A 13,160-nucleotide genomic window follows, 5' to 3' on the forward strand; every position below is an offset into this window, starting at 1 on the left:
GGCTAGGTCACTGTATGCGGCCGCTCACCTGTCGAGAGTGTTGCATGTGGGCCCAGTCCACAGTGTACAATCAGGCTCCGGGATTCTTAATCACCGTCCCTCGGATTTCCACTCCTTCCCGAGAGATTAACAATTTGACCTTGGGGCAGGGGAATGTTAAACCTTCCTCCAGCAGCGTTCATATTTTAAATTGTATTTGTATACCGTAGAAAGACACTCAAAACCCAGGATCTCACCGCTGAGGGGCTTTTACCAAGAAACTGAACGGAAGGAAGTAGATTAAATATTGTGAGGAGAATGGGCGAGCTAGTATTTCGTCACTTCTTGCAAGCATGATACAAAGAAATGAACAACACGGTGTAGCCTATGGTTAAAAGGAAATTGGGAGATCTTGAGTCATTAAAGCAAGTAAATATCATGAAACATCATTACTCTCTGCATTAAGAAGAGAGAAAAGTCTTGGCATAGTTTTCGAAGGTAAAGCATGACAAGAATCCCCAGTGTTTTCTTTCATCTCCCTCCGTGTGCCTCTTTCTGCCTGATTCAAAGCCCAATTCTAGCCAATCCTTCCACTGCAGACTAAGCTGCACCATTTAAAGCAATTTTCCCTATGCAGTATTTGTAGACCAACAGATCCTGCCAGAATCTCAATGATAAGAATTTTTGTGCTCTATATTTGCTTTCATGTATGTTACAACCCATCTGGCTAAATTTTCCTCCTGTGACAGCAAATGCCACTTTTTACAAGCGGGACATGTCAGCAACAAAAGTAGTAAAGGGAAAGATATGTGTCTAAGACTGCACAAATGAGTGCACCAAAATCTGTGAGTTGATTAACATCTTAAGAAATGCAATTAGTGATATTTACATCTATCAGTGGGTCTCAAAGTGTGGTTCAGAAAGTTCTGGGGCTCCTCTTGACGTTTTCAAAGGTTCTATGAGGTCAAAACTATTTTTATACTAAGTCCTTATTTCCTTTTCTACTCCAGAGGCTACATGACATGTGATGATGTCATCACATTGAAGGCTAAGAGAACTTGTGCTTGTATACTTGTGTTTAAAGAAGTTTTCATGTTTAATTTTTAAATGGGAAATATCAGTAGATATTTCACAAATAAAAGCAAGTTCTTTAGGGTTGTCACTAACAGGGGTCCTGGGATCAAAAAAGCTTGAAAACTGACGATCTACATAATACGATCTACATAATACAATTGGCTATTTCCCTAAACTCCAACCACAGTATTTATATCTACACAGTGCCTCTCATCAAGACAGGACACTAGTGAAAGCACAGGTGGCCCTCTGGAGCAATTGCTTGGTATTTACATTTAGCATTTGAATAGAAGAAAATAAAAGATGGAGACAGCGGGGGAAGCTGCAAAGAGAGCTACGTATTAGGAATAGCCTCCTGTCCCTGCCCTGAGGCTTGGCTAATTATACCGTGTTAATCTGTAATCGCTGGTTCTAAACTTTTCTTGGTATAAATCACATAACCACCTCTAATCATCTTTGCAATAAGGCAGGGTATAAACAAATAATAATTGCTCTTGAATTGCATAGGGGAATGTTTTTTATTATTTTTTTCTAAGAGGTTGTATAGGCAACATTCTAAGAATGACCTTGTAAAATCTCCACCCCTTTGAGTGTGGGGAAAACCTGTGACTTCAATGAAACAATGCTCCTGTGATTGTGTTCCTTTACTTGACAAAAGTGAGATTATCCAAATAGGCCCAATCAAATCACGAGAGCCCCCCCTTTTTTTTTTATTTTTAATTTTAAAGAAGCTTTAACTTACATAAATGTTACATAAAAATATGGGGGATTCCCATGGCCTATATCCTTCACTGCAATGTCATGCAGGACAATTCCAATGTATTGAAAATGCTCCCATATTACACCTATTCTTCCATCTCCCTCCCCTAAGAACTTCTGGTGTCCACTGCCTTTATGTCAATGATAAAAGTTCCTCCATTGCCAGAATAACAATAAGTCTATAATAGGATAATAATAAGTCTATTTTGGTCCCTTTTTTATTCCTCAATCTTGAGGATTTGGGCATGGTGATGCCCACTATGTTTCTATTTGAGAGGAGACTTGGGTCCTATGGGACAGATGGATGAAACTATCTTGCTTGTAGGTGCACATTCTTTCTGTTCCTTGGAATGGGCATTGTCCACCATCATCTCCTTGTTAGTTGTCCTGGGTGAGTCCAATGAACTGGAGATCAGATATAGCAACTCTGCTGAGATTCAGGACCACATGAGCCCTTTAAAAGCAGAGACTTTTCTCCTGCTGCTAACAGAAGAGGAAGTCAGAGACATTTAAAGGACAAGAAGGATTCTGTGCCCTCTTTGTAAGGAATGTGAGTAGCCTGTGAAAGCTGAAACTGTCCCCTGGCTGACAGCAAGCAAGGAAATGGGGACTGAATTCTGCCAGCAACTTAAATGGAGTTTAGAAGTGGATTCTTTTCCAGAGCCTCCAGATAAGAGCCCAGCTCAGTCAACACCTTAACTTTAGTCTTTTTTTTTTTTTTTAAGATTTTATTATTTACTTTTCCCCCCTCCCTGCCCCCACCGTTGTCTGCTCTCTGTGTCCATTCGCTGTGTGTTCTTCTGTGCCTGCCTGCATTCTCAGCGGCACCAGGAATCTGTGTCTTTTTGTTGCGTCATCTTGCTGCGTCAGCTTTCCGTGTGTGTGGTGCCACTCCTGGATGGGCTGTGCTTTTTACATACGGGCGCAAATGTGGGGCACACTCCTTGTGCGTGGGGCTCCCCTAGGCTGGGGACACCACTGCGTAGCACAGCACTCCTTGTGCATGGTAGCACCGCACGTGGCCCAGCTCACTACACAGGCCAGGAGGGCCTGGATTTGAACCCTGGACCTCCCATATGGTAGGCAGACGCATTATCAGTTGAGCCACATCTGCTTCCCTTAACTTTAGTCTTGTGAGACTTAAGCAGAGAATTCATCCAAGCTTGCCTGGACTTCTGAATCACAGAACTGTGAGCTAAGTCATGGTAATTTTTAAAGATTGCTAAGTTTGTGGTAATTTGTAATGCAGCAATAGAAGAGTAACAAAGAGATAAATACATTTTTTTATTGAGGTAAAATTCATATAACATAAATTAAACACATATCATTTTAAAGTGTACAACTCAGGGGCATTTAAAAATGTTGTGTAATCTCTATCTAGTTTCAAGACATTCACTGTCCCAAAAGGAAACCCCATACCTATTAAGCAGTTGCTCCCCATTCCTCTCTCCCCACCCAGCCTCTAGCAACCAGTAGGCTGCTTTCTGTCTCTATGGACTTGCCTATTCTGGATGTTTCATATAAATGGTTGCAGTGCATGACCTTTCATGTCTGGCTTCTTTCACTTAGCATATTTTCAAGGTTCATCCACATTGTAGCACATATCAGTTGTTCATTCCTTGTTATGGCTGAATAACGTTCCATTATATGTCTATACCACATTTTTTATTCACTCATCATCTGGTGGACATGGGTTGTTTCCACATTTTGGCTATTGTGAATAGTGCTGTTACGAACATTTGTGTAAGAGCATTTGTTTGAGTATCTGTTTTCCATTCTTTGGGGTACATATTTAGGAGGAGAATTGCTGGGTCATATGGTAGTTTTATGTTTAACTTTTCAAGGAACTGCCAAACTATTTTCCATAGTAGCTTCATAATTTTACCTTCCCACCAGCAATGTACGAGGGTTCCAATATCTCCACATTCTTGCCAACATTTTTTTTTCATTAAAATTTTTTTATAATGAACTCCATACCAGTGGGTGTCAAATGGTATCGTGTGATTCTGATTCACATTTTCCTAATGACTAATGATGATGGATATCTTTTCATGTGTTTGTTGGCCATTTGTAGAGCCTCTATTTGAAATGCCTATTCAAGGCTATTGCCCTTTTTAATATTAGGTTGTTTGTCTTTATGTTATTGAGTTGAGTTCTTTATATTTTGTGAATACTAGTCTCTTATCAGATGTATGATTTGCAAATATTTTCCTCCCATTCTGTAGGCATAAAAAGAATATTGAGTGCTCACTTAGGCAGCACATATACTAAAATTGGAACCATACAGAGAAGATTATTGAGGATGCTTTTTAATCATTAGTTAAGAATGTTTCACAGCAATGCAAGGTATTGGTGGTAGGGTAAGGTATGAGAGCCCTGTATGATGCTATATATGTATGTTTTGTAAGTTCACAAATTTTACTATACACTTATTGTTTATGTATGCTTATTTTTGAGTGATATACTTCAATAAATTAAAAAAAGAATATTGAAGGGCATTTTTCTTTATTCATGTATAAAAATATGTGGGTGTGTGGAGAAGTGTTTTGAGAAAAGCAGGATTATATTATATACTCTCTTCTGGATCTTCATTTTCTCACTCAGTAACAATCCTATTATGTAGGTGTACTATAATTTATTTTATTTTATTTTTTTATCATTAGTTTTTTTTCTCTCTCCTCCACACCCCCCACCCCCTGCCCCTGTTGTCTGTTCTCTGTGTCCATTCGCTGCATGTTCTTCTTTTTGTCCGCTTCTGTTGTTGTCAGCGGCAGGGGAATCTGTGTTTCTTTTTGTTGTGTCTTCTTGTTGTGTCAGTTCTCCATGTGTGAAGCACCATTCCTGGGCAGGCTGCACTTTCTTTCATGCTGGGCGGCTCTCCTTACAGGGCGCACTCCTTGCGCGTGGGGCTCCCCTACGGGGGGACACCCCTACGTGGCAGGGCACTCCTTTCGCGCAGCAGCACTGCACGTGGGTCAGCTCCACACGGGTCAAGGAGGCCCGGGGTTCGAACCGCAGACCTCTCATGTGGTAGATGGATGCCCTATCCACTGGGCCAAGTCTGCTTCCCTAATTTATTCAACCATTCCCTATTTTTAGTAATTTATTTTGTTTCTAGTTTTTGTTCACTACCAACAATGCTGCAATAAACATTCACATACAGTATATGCTTATATATTGTATATTTCATTTTTAAGGGTTTTATTCCCAGGAGTGGGATTACTGAGTCAAAGAGTGTGTTGTTCAGTTTCCCATAAAACCTATAATAATTTAGACTTTTACTAGCAACACATGAGAGCATTCTTTTTCTAACTGCATCCTGACCAATAACAGGTATAATCAGACTTGTGAAGTTTTCACAGTCTGATCGGTATAAATGAGTGGTTCTCAATCTGTGGTGATTTACACACACACACACTCCCTGAGGATATCTGCCAATGTCTGGAGACATTTTTGATTGCCATAACTGGAGGTTGGTGGGATGGTACTATTGGAAGAGTCAGGGATTTTGCTAAACATCCTACAATGCTCATGTCAGCCCTCACAACAAAGACTTACTCAGTCTAGAATGTCAGTCATGCCAAGGTTGAGAAAGCCTTATATAAAGTGATGCTTCATTGTATCTTCAATTTGAAAATCTGTATCAGTGAGTTTGAGCATCTTTTCAGAGGTTTGCTGGCCTTTTGGATTCACTCTTCTGTAAATTATCTATTCATATCCTCTGCCAATTTTTCTTTTGGCTATTTACACTCATCAACTTATAAGAGCTCTTTATGTATATATTTTAAATCCTTTATTTGTCCCCTTTATTGAAAACATTGTTTTTCAAATACACCTCTTATTGACTTTGTTTATAGTATTTTTTACCAAATAGTGAAATTTTATTGAAAAACAAACAAGAAAAACAAGTTCTGAACATACGGTAAGGCATACTATGTCCTTGGGTAGGAATAAAAAAATAAACTCATGAAATGTCACTTTCTCTAAAGTTAATTTGTAGTTTTAATGCAGTTCCAATTGCAATCCAAACAACATCCAATTAAGAATCCAAAACTAAATGTTTTATAAAATAGTAGTCAAAAATAGCCAATAAAATTTTGCAAAAGAAAACTAGTGTGGGTGTACTTGCCTCACAAGATATCAAAACTTACTGTGAAGGAATCAAATCCCTATGCTAGTATCCGTGGAATAGAGAAATACATAAAAAAGGGAAACAGAATAGGGAATATGGAAATATGTCCCAATATATATGAAAATGTAATAAATGAAAACTATTTTGTTCAAATAAATAAAACAAGATGAATAACTTAATAAATGGTACTTGGAAAAACTGTCTATCCATATGAAAGAAATTAAATTCTAAACAATTTTATACCACATATAGAATTAATTCCAGATAGATAAAATATTTAAAGGTAAGGTATTGTTGTAGAGAAGTGGGGTGTGCGCAGTATTGAAGGCCAGGACACGAGAACTCTGAGAAGGAAGTTAGTTTATTTTGACCGGCCGGACTCAGGTGGACTCTTGTTCTAATAATAACCGAACCCTGAATAGCATTTCTTGGTCCCTTTTATACAGAGTTTAAGATTAGGGAGACAAAGGGTGATGGTATGCAAACAGACCTTTGGTTAGTTTCTTCAGTGTTTGATCTGAGTATCAGATAGGTTATTTCCTCCAGGTGAGTGGCATATTCCCCACATTCCAAGCCAGCTTGGATTTAGCATATCTTCCACAGCTTGGATTTAGCATATCTTCCACAGCTTGGATTTAGCATATCTTCCACAGTTTAGATTTAGCATATCTTCCACAGCTTGGATTTAGCATATCTTCCACATTCCATCAGGTTGCAACCTTCAATACACCTTCAGTCTTACATCCTTTCTGAACATTCAAGGACTGTAGGGCCTATATTACTTATTTGGACTTTTTGGGAACTAGGTACACTTGGAAACAATTTTGAATTTATGCACAGGCTATATCAGTATAATAACCATCCTTCAAAAAACCCAGGAGGCTACATGTATACTCTAGGAGTCTAGGAAACATTTTCTCTGAGAATAGAAATCCCAGAATATAAAAGAAAATGTAAAAAAAAATGAAGAGAGCAGTAAAATGACCATATTTACTAACTTTATCTTATTGAGAGGATTGCTAGTCTGAGAACAGAGACCTTGTCTAAATCTCTTTCATTTTCCTTGTATAGTGCCTGACAAATTGAAGGAACTTAATGAATTGTGCTGAATGAATGGCCCTCTATAGTTCATTGTTTCTTGTCCCTAAGAGACACTTTAGAAAACCTCAAGGACAGCTTCACGAGCTAGTACATCTACAAAGAGTGAGAAAGCCAAATATTTCTAACCTACAGGAGGGAATGGTGCATTGATTCATACTAGTTGTGTGGCACGTGGACTTTTAGATCAAAGGGAAGAATTAAGATGGTTTGTCCCAATGCTTAGCTTCCAGAGGAAGACTCTTAAGTTATAAAGAAGTTAAGGGATATGTGATATGATGAAATTAGAAACATACCTGTTGGCCCAACTTGAACTTTATTCTACAGTAGAAATAATGATGAAATTCAGTAAAACATAATTATAATCATGGACTGTCAATTTTGGAAAGAATATTGAAGCTAAGGCCAAGAAATGTATATCATTTTACCTGGATTATGTAGAGAGTTAGTAGCAAACTGAAAATACCTTTGTGCAGACTTGCAGTTTGATACTATTTCGCCATGCCAAGCAGCCTCTTATGTTCTCTGCTAATTAATATTTCTATACTTTTCAACAAAATATACAACAAATCACTTCTGGAAAGCAGAGTGTTGATGTGTCTTTTAAATGTATTTACTAATTCCTTACTTCATTACTATAAGTATATTATACAGATATACATTTTCCTCAGTTTACAAATAAAAACACTGCAGGACAGGGAATCTCAGTTCTTCAAGGTCACATTTATTCCCTCAAAACAAATTTGAGAGCCTATTTTTAAAGTTATTTTGCTTGGTGCCATAGGAAACAAAGACAAGACACGGCCCCAGCCTCAGGGACCTCACATGATGAGTTAAAAATGAGTCAGTCACCCCAATCCCACTTCAGGCTTTGCCCCTGAAATGCCCTAAATTGATGACATATTTCACAAACAGAAGCAAATTGTGTCCTGGCAATAATCACTGACTAAATGACTGTGCTGTGCTATTCAGTAAAAGGCCACCTCAGCTCCCAAGTGGCCCTCCTCCCTGACTCTTGAATGCTTGACCCAGAATTTGTATGAAGTCATCAAGGTATTGCCCCACAGTTGAGCTCATGGAGCAGCCCATCCAAAGGGTTGCCTTCTCTGTGGCCTCCTCAGCCTGTGTGGGCTGGTACCATGCAAGTAGGGCATTGCCACACCAAGATCCTCTGGGAAAGTACTCTGGGGTGTGACCAGTATACCCTTGTTGGCTACATTCCCTGTGCCTGCCTCTGCCTGTCTCCTGCCATCCTTTGATAACTATTTTGGAATGCCGCCCTCACTCGGCAATCTCAAAAAATTCTGTCCCGGGTGAAAAGTTAGAAGCCCCTAGGACAAACATATTGTTAACTGTAATTCAGATATTATCATTTTCTTGCCTCTATTTTCTCTTCAGTCTTGGCCAGTCTCCACACCATAATAATCTTCCTAAAACCTAATATTACCCTTGTCCTGACCTCTGATTGTCTGAGAACCATTACTGCCTACAGAATAAAGTCTAAGCTCCTTCCTTCTGACTTTTGCTAACTCCTTCAGCCTTATTCTCCTGTGCTCACCCATACACTCTCTATGTTCATCTACAGGTTGCCCACCCATCTCTCATGGTGTGGTTCAGATGTCTTGTTTCTTCCACCACTGTCACCCTAGACCAAACCATCCTCATATCTCCTCTAGGTGACTATGCTTGCCCCCTAACTCACTTTTCTGATTCCATCCTCTCCTCCACTTGCCCCCACATCCACTATCATAGCAGCCAGAGTGATCTTTCTAAAGCTTAAATGTGAGAACATGTCATTCTTCTGCTTAAATCCCTCCAGTGGCTTCCCATTGCATTCAAATTAAATTATAAGTTTTTACCTTGGCCTTCAGCATATCTCTGACCTCATCTCCTCCACCTCTCTACCTTCCCACTCTGGTCCAGTCACACTGGCTTCTTCATTGTTCCTTGCACACACCAAACACATTTCCATCTGGGGAACTTTGCACTTGCTCGTGCCTTTGTTTGGAGCACTCTTCCCTTAGGTACTTGCATGATTCCCTCCCCCACTAGTTTCAGGTTTCTGCCTAATTGTCATCTTATCCCACTTAAAATGACATACATCCCAATTGTAGCCAAGTTCTGTCCCTTTACCCTGCTTTATTCTTGTTAGCATTCACTCCCACCTGGTATATTAAATATTTGTTATTCTTTGCATATTTCCTAGACTGAGCACTAGAATGAGAGCTCTGTAAAACTAGTGACTTGGTTTTTGTTTGTTGCTGTAGAACAGTGCCTTGCAATGGTAGGATTGCAATAGATATTTGATGAGTGAATGAAATGTCAGTTCTTTGCAGAATTCCCTGACACCGCTACGGTACTTGTTCTATTCTCTGTTCCCTTGGACTTCTGTATACAGCTTAATAATAATCAAATTTTATTTATTTATTGCCTTTTACCCTTCATCAGGCTATAAAAGTCCTCAAAGGCAGATGTCTTACTCATCTTGAACTCCTTCCTGGCACATAGCACACATATGATAAAAATGTGTAGAATAAATGAAGGCAAAGGAAGCAGAACTGTACAGCCACACTGGAGAGACACTTTACCATGCTTATCTTCAAATATATTTCTTTCAAATATAGATCCCCAAGGCCTCCAAAAACTGCTTGAGTGGTGATTCCACCTGAAGTTTTAAATATAGCTAATGTATAACAGTTCTACAATGAAGGTTCTACCACAAATACACAAATACTTATACCCTGTGGAATTCAACAAGAAAATGAAAATTTATGTACCTTGGAAGAAGACTTTAACATATCATCTACTTGGATGGCACTAGCTTATAAGAGTGGACCTCATGTAGTCTTTAAGGGGTCAATCCAGGAAGAAAGTTGGGAGCCCTAAATACTAGCTCATGTTTTTCTACAAACAGGCTATGTTTGTAGAAAAAGTGGACAAGCAGCTGCACCTTGCACCTCAGGTTTCACATCAATAACCTGGGCGATTGGGAGTGGATGATTTTAAAAGCCTTTCCACTTGCAAAATTCTGTGATTCTATTGATTCCACTGGGAGATTGTAGCCAAGAGGCAAGGACAAATTGATCCTGGGTAAAGGCATGTATTATTTCTCATCATCGGTGGCCTTGAATGGTAAGGATTCAGTGATGGAGTCTGACACCTGCAGAACCTAGCACTTTTACGCAGGACCCAGTTCTCAAATCCCATTTGCACTTCTGTTCCTATTGACGTGGCTACTTTCCTCAACCTTGCAGCAGCTGAGCTTCCACCAAGATAGAAGAGGAGGAGAAGTGGGGAGGGGTAGAGAAGCACTCTATCCAGGTTTGAGAGGTAGGTGTAGAAGAGAAGGGCCTAATAAGGATTCGCCAATTTGCTAGTGTTGTAACATTTGTGGTAGTTGTCTCAGCTCCACTGTTGGAGTCCTCTTTGAGGAGTAGAACTAATGTGATCTTGGGATCAGGGTGTGCTCTTTGGAAGTTCTCAGTGGGGTTCCAGAGATTGCTGGCGGCATATTAGAATCAGTCACCTGTGAGGTGGCAGCCGTGGAAGCCCTGTCTGTGACTCAGCAGAAGCAGCCATCTCATGTCCTCGTGTCAGCCAGATCACACAGAAGAGATTTCATACGAGGCCAGAACTGACTGGAATATTTAGCCAACTGAGGTGGTCAAGTCACTTACATGCTGACATAGTTTTCCTTTTTTAAAGAATGCCTCAGGACCTTTTGGGAAATGTGTTGTCTTCTTTTATAAAAGCATGTAACCTCTTATGACAATTTCCCAAAACAGCATTTGCAATCATATGTGAATGAATCACAAGTTAGGAAATCCTAAATGAACTGAAATAAGGGTGTGTTGATTTCTCTCATCAAATATTCATTTGCAGCAACGTAACTGATCCAAGTAATAAATCCCAATACATTTTAAGATTCTCACAGCCAGACAAGCTTTATCTATTAAAATGTTTCTAATGTGTCACCATCCTGCTTCCCTCTCAGTAACATACAAATATATACAAATACGCTTCTCTTCTCTCATTTAGTTACATATTCTCCACATGGTTTAGTGAGGTATTTATAAATACTCTCCAATGAATAAATAAGGCTCTAAAACATTTTATGTGAATTCCTCCCAGACAGAGGAGATTATTATGGAAATGTTCTTCCCACCGCTTAATCTTGAATGCCATTCAGGACCTCCTATTCAGGTTAACATAAACTCAAACTCCCATTAAGGTATTCAGCTTTCATCTTCCCTTCAGTCCCACATCTGAGGCTGAGGATGTTTGGCTGGAATCCCTTCTAACAGACAGGGGACATTTTCAATTCTTGGTGAGGCATCCAGGTATTAGGGGAATGACCACTTAAGCCGCATGCACTGGTGCTAGTTTGTCTGTCTGGTAAATAAGTACTAGCCATTGTCTACATGACATCCTCTCCTACTAACTAGGTTTTTTTTGAGAGTAGGAACTGAGTGTGGTCTTTATCTTTGTATTCCTTGTTTTCACTCTGGTATTTTGAGCGTAATAGTTGTCCAATAAATGTTTGTTGATGGACAATTTCCTGAGACCTCATGAATTACACTTCCAACCTTTACTAATACTTTATAGCTCCTTTACAGGTATTATAATGGCACAATTAGCTATAGTGAAAGCTTGTAGTTAGTCCAGTTCTTCTATTTTGTTTTGAAGATCTTCAAATGAAACCAACTTATGGTCTGTCATAAGCTATAGGGTGAAAGAGGTTTTTCTCTTTGGCTATGAATATCCCTTAAGCAGAGCTCCCAATTCATGTTTTGCCTACAAAAGTAGCCATTTATATTTCTAACCTCACCTTATCTAGCTTTCCACTTGTGATTCAGGGCAGAAGTACTTCTTACTCTGAAATATAAGAGAGGGCCTGCAGTCCAAGGGTACTTCCTTTAGTGACTTACAAAGAACTCAGTGCCTCTATTTCTTATTCTGGCAAGGGATGCTTTGGCTGGCAGCAATGAGGATGGGAATATTCCACAGGAAAAAGAAATACATGAAATTCATGCATTGCTTATTATTTCAATCTCTTACCTCTCCACTCCAGGCCCTACCTAAAACCTCATCACTTAGCATGTATATGAACAGCATAGTGGTGAAGCACCTCAGACAGACCTGGGTTAAGGATGCAGCTCCTGTTGAACTTTTTGGCAACCTCCAGCAAGTTACCATCCCCATCTGAGGCTCCATTTTCTCATTTGTAACGTGGAGGTAACAGTATCTACTTCTTAGGGTTTGGGGGAGGATTAAATAAGGCCATGCTGAATGCTTTACACAGTATCCTGTGTATAATTGATCTCAAATATAAAATTTATTATTATGTAAGTGCTATGGTGGGTCAGTTTCCAAGTACGTAGGGGAGACCCTGGCACATAGTAGGACCTCTTTAAATGTGTGAGCTGGTAGCAATGTAGATTATATTTTCAAATTTCCCTTTTGTTTTGTCAGAGGCTTGAGTGTTTTCATAATTGGAGGGAAAGGAGACAGAAGAGATTCAGGGTAAAAAAATTTTTCAAGTTTTATTGAGGTAGGATTTACATCCAATAAATCACCCATTTTAAGTGTATATATATATATATATATATATCCTGTAACTACTACAGGATATATATATATATATATCCTGTAACTACTACAGGATATATATTAAGTGTATATATATATATATATATCCTGTAACTACTACAGGATATATATATATATATCCTGTAACTACTACCATGAGATTCAGGGGGTTTTGAAACAGGCCTCTGAGAATTTGGGAACTGCTTGGGAACTGGTTTGACCTTGACTAAGAAAGAGAGACCTTTTTTTTCCTATGGGTAGGAGGTAAGGATGATGTAAATGTAGATAAATGAGCACTAGGAGTGGGATGGGGTGGGAGGTGACATTGAAAGCATTCCTAATGTTATCTATTTCTCCTTTGTTCCCTAATGTTTTCTATTTCTCCTACCTGATAGGACACAGGGCTATCTGCTGAGAGAAAGGTAAACAGGGATTGGACAGTTTCTACCATAAAGTATGAAAGTTTAAAATAGCTTATGTGGGAAGTTCCTGATAAGAGATGTTCTGCAGATTGCCCAGCTTAGACTGC

Source organism: Dasypus novemcinctus, chromosome 13, assembly GCF_030445035.2.
Source record: "Dasypus novemcinctus isolate mDasNov1 chromosome 13, mDasNov1.1.hap2, whole genome shotgun sequence".
NCBI lineage: Eukaryota > Metazoa > Chordata > Mammalia > Cingulata > Dasypodidae > Dasypus > Dasypus novemcinctus.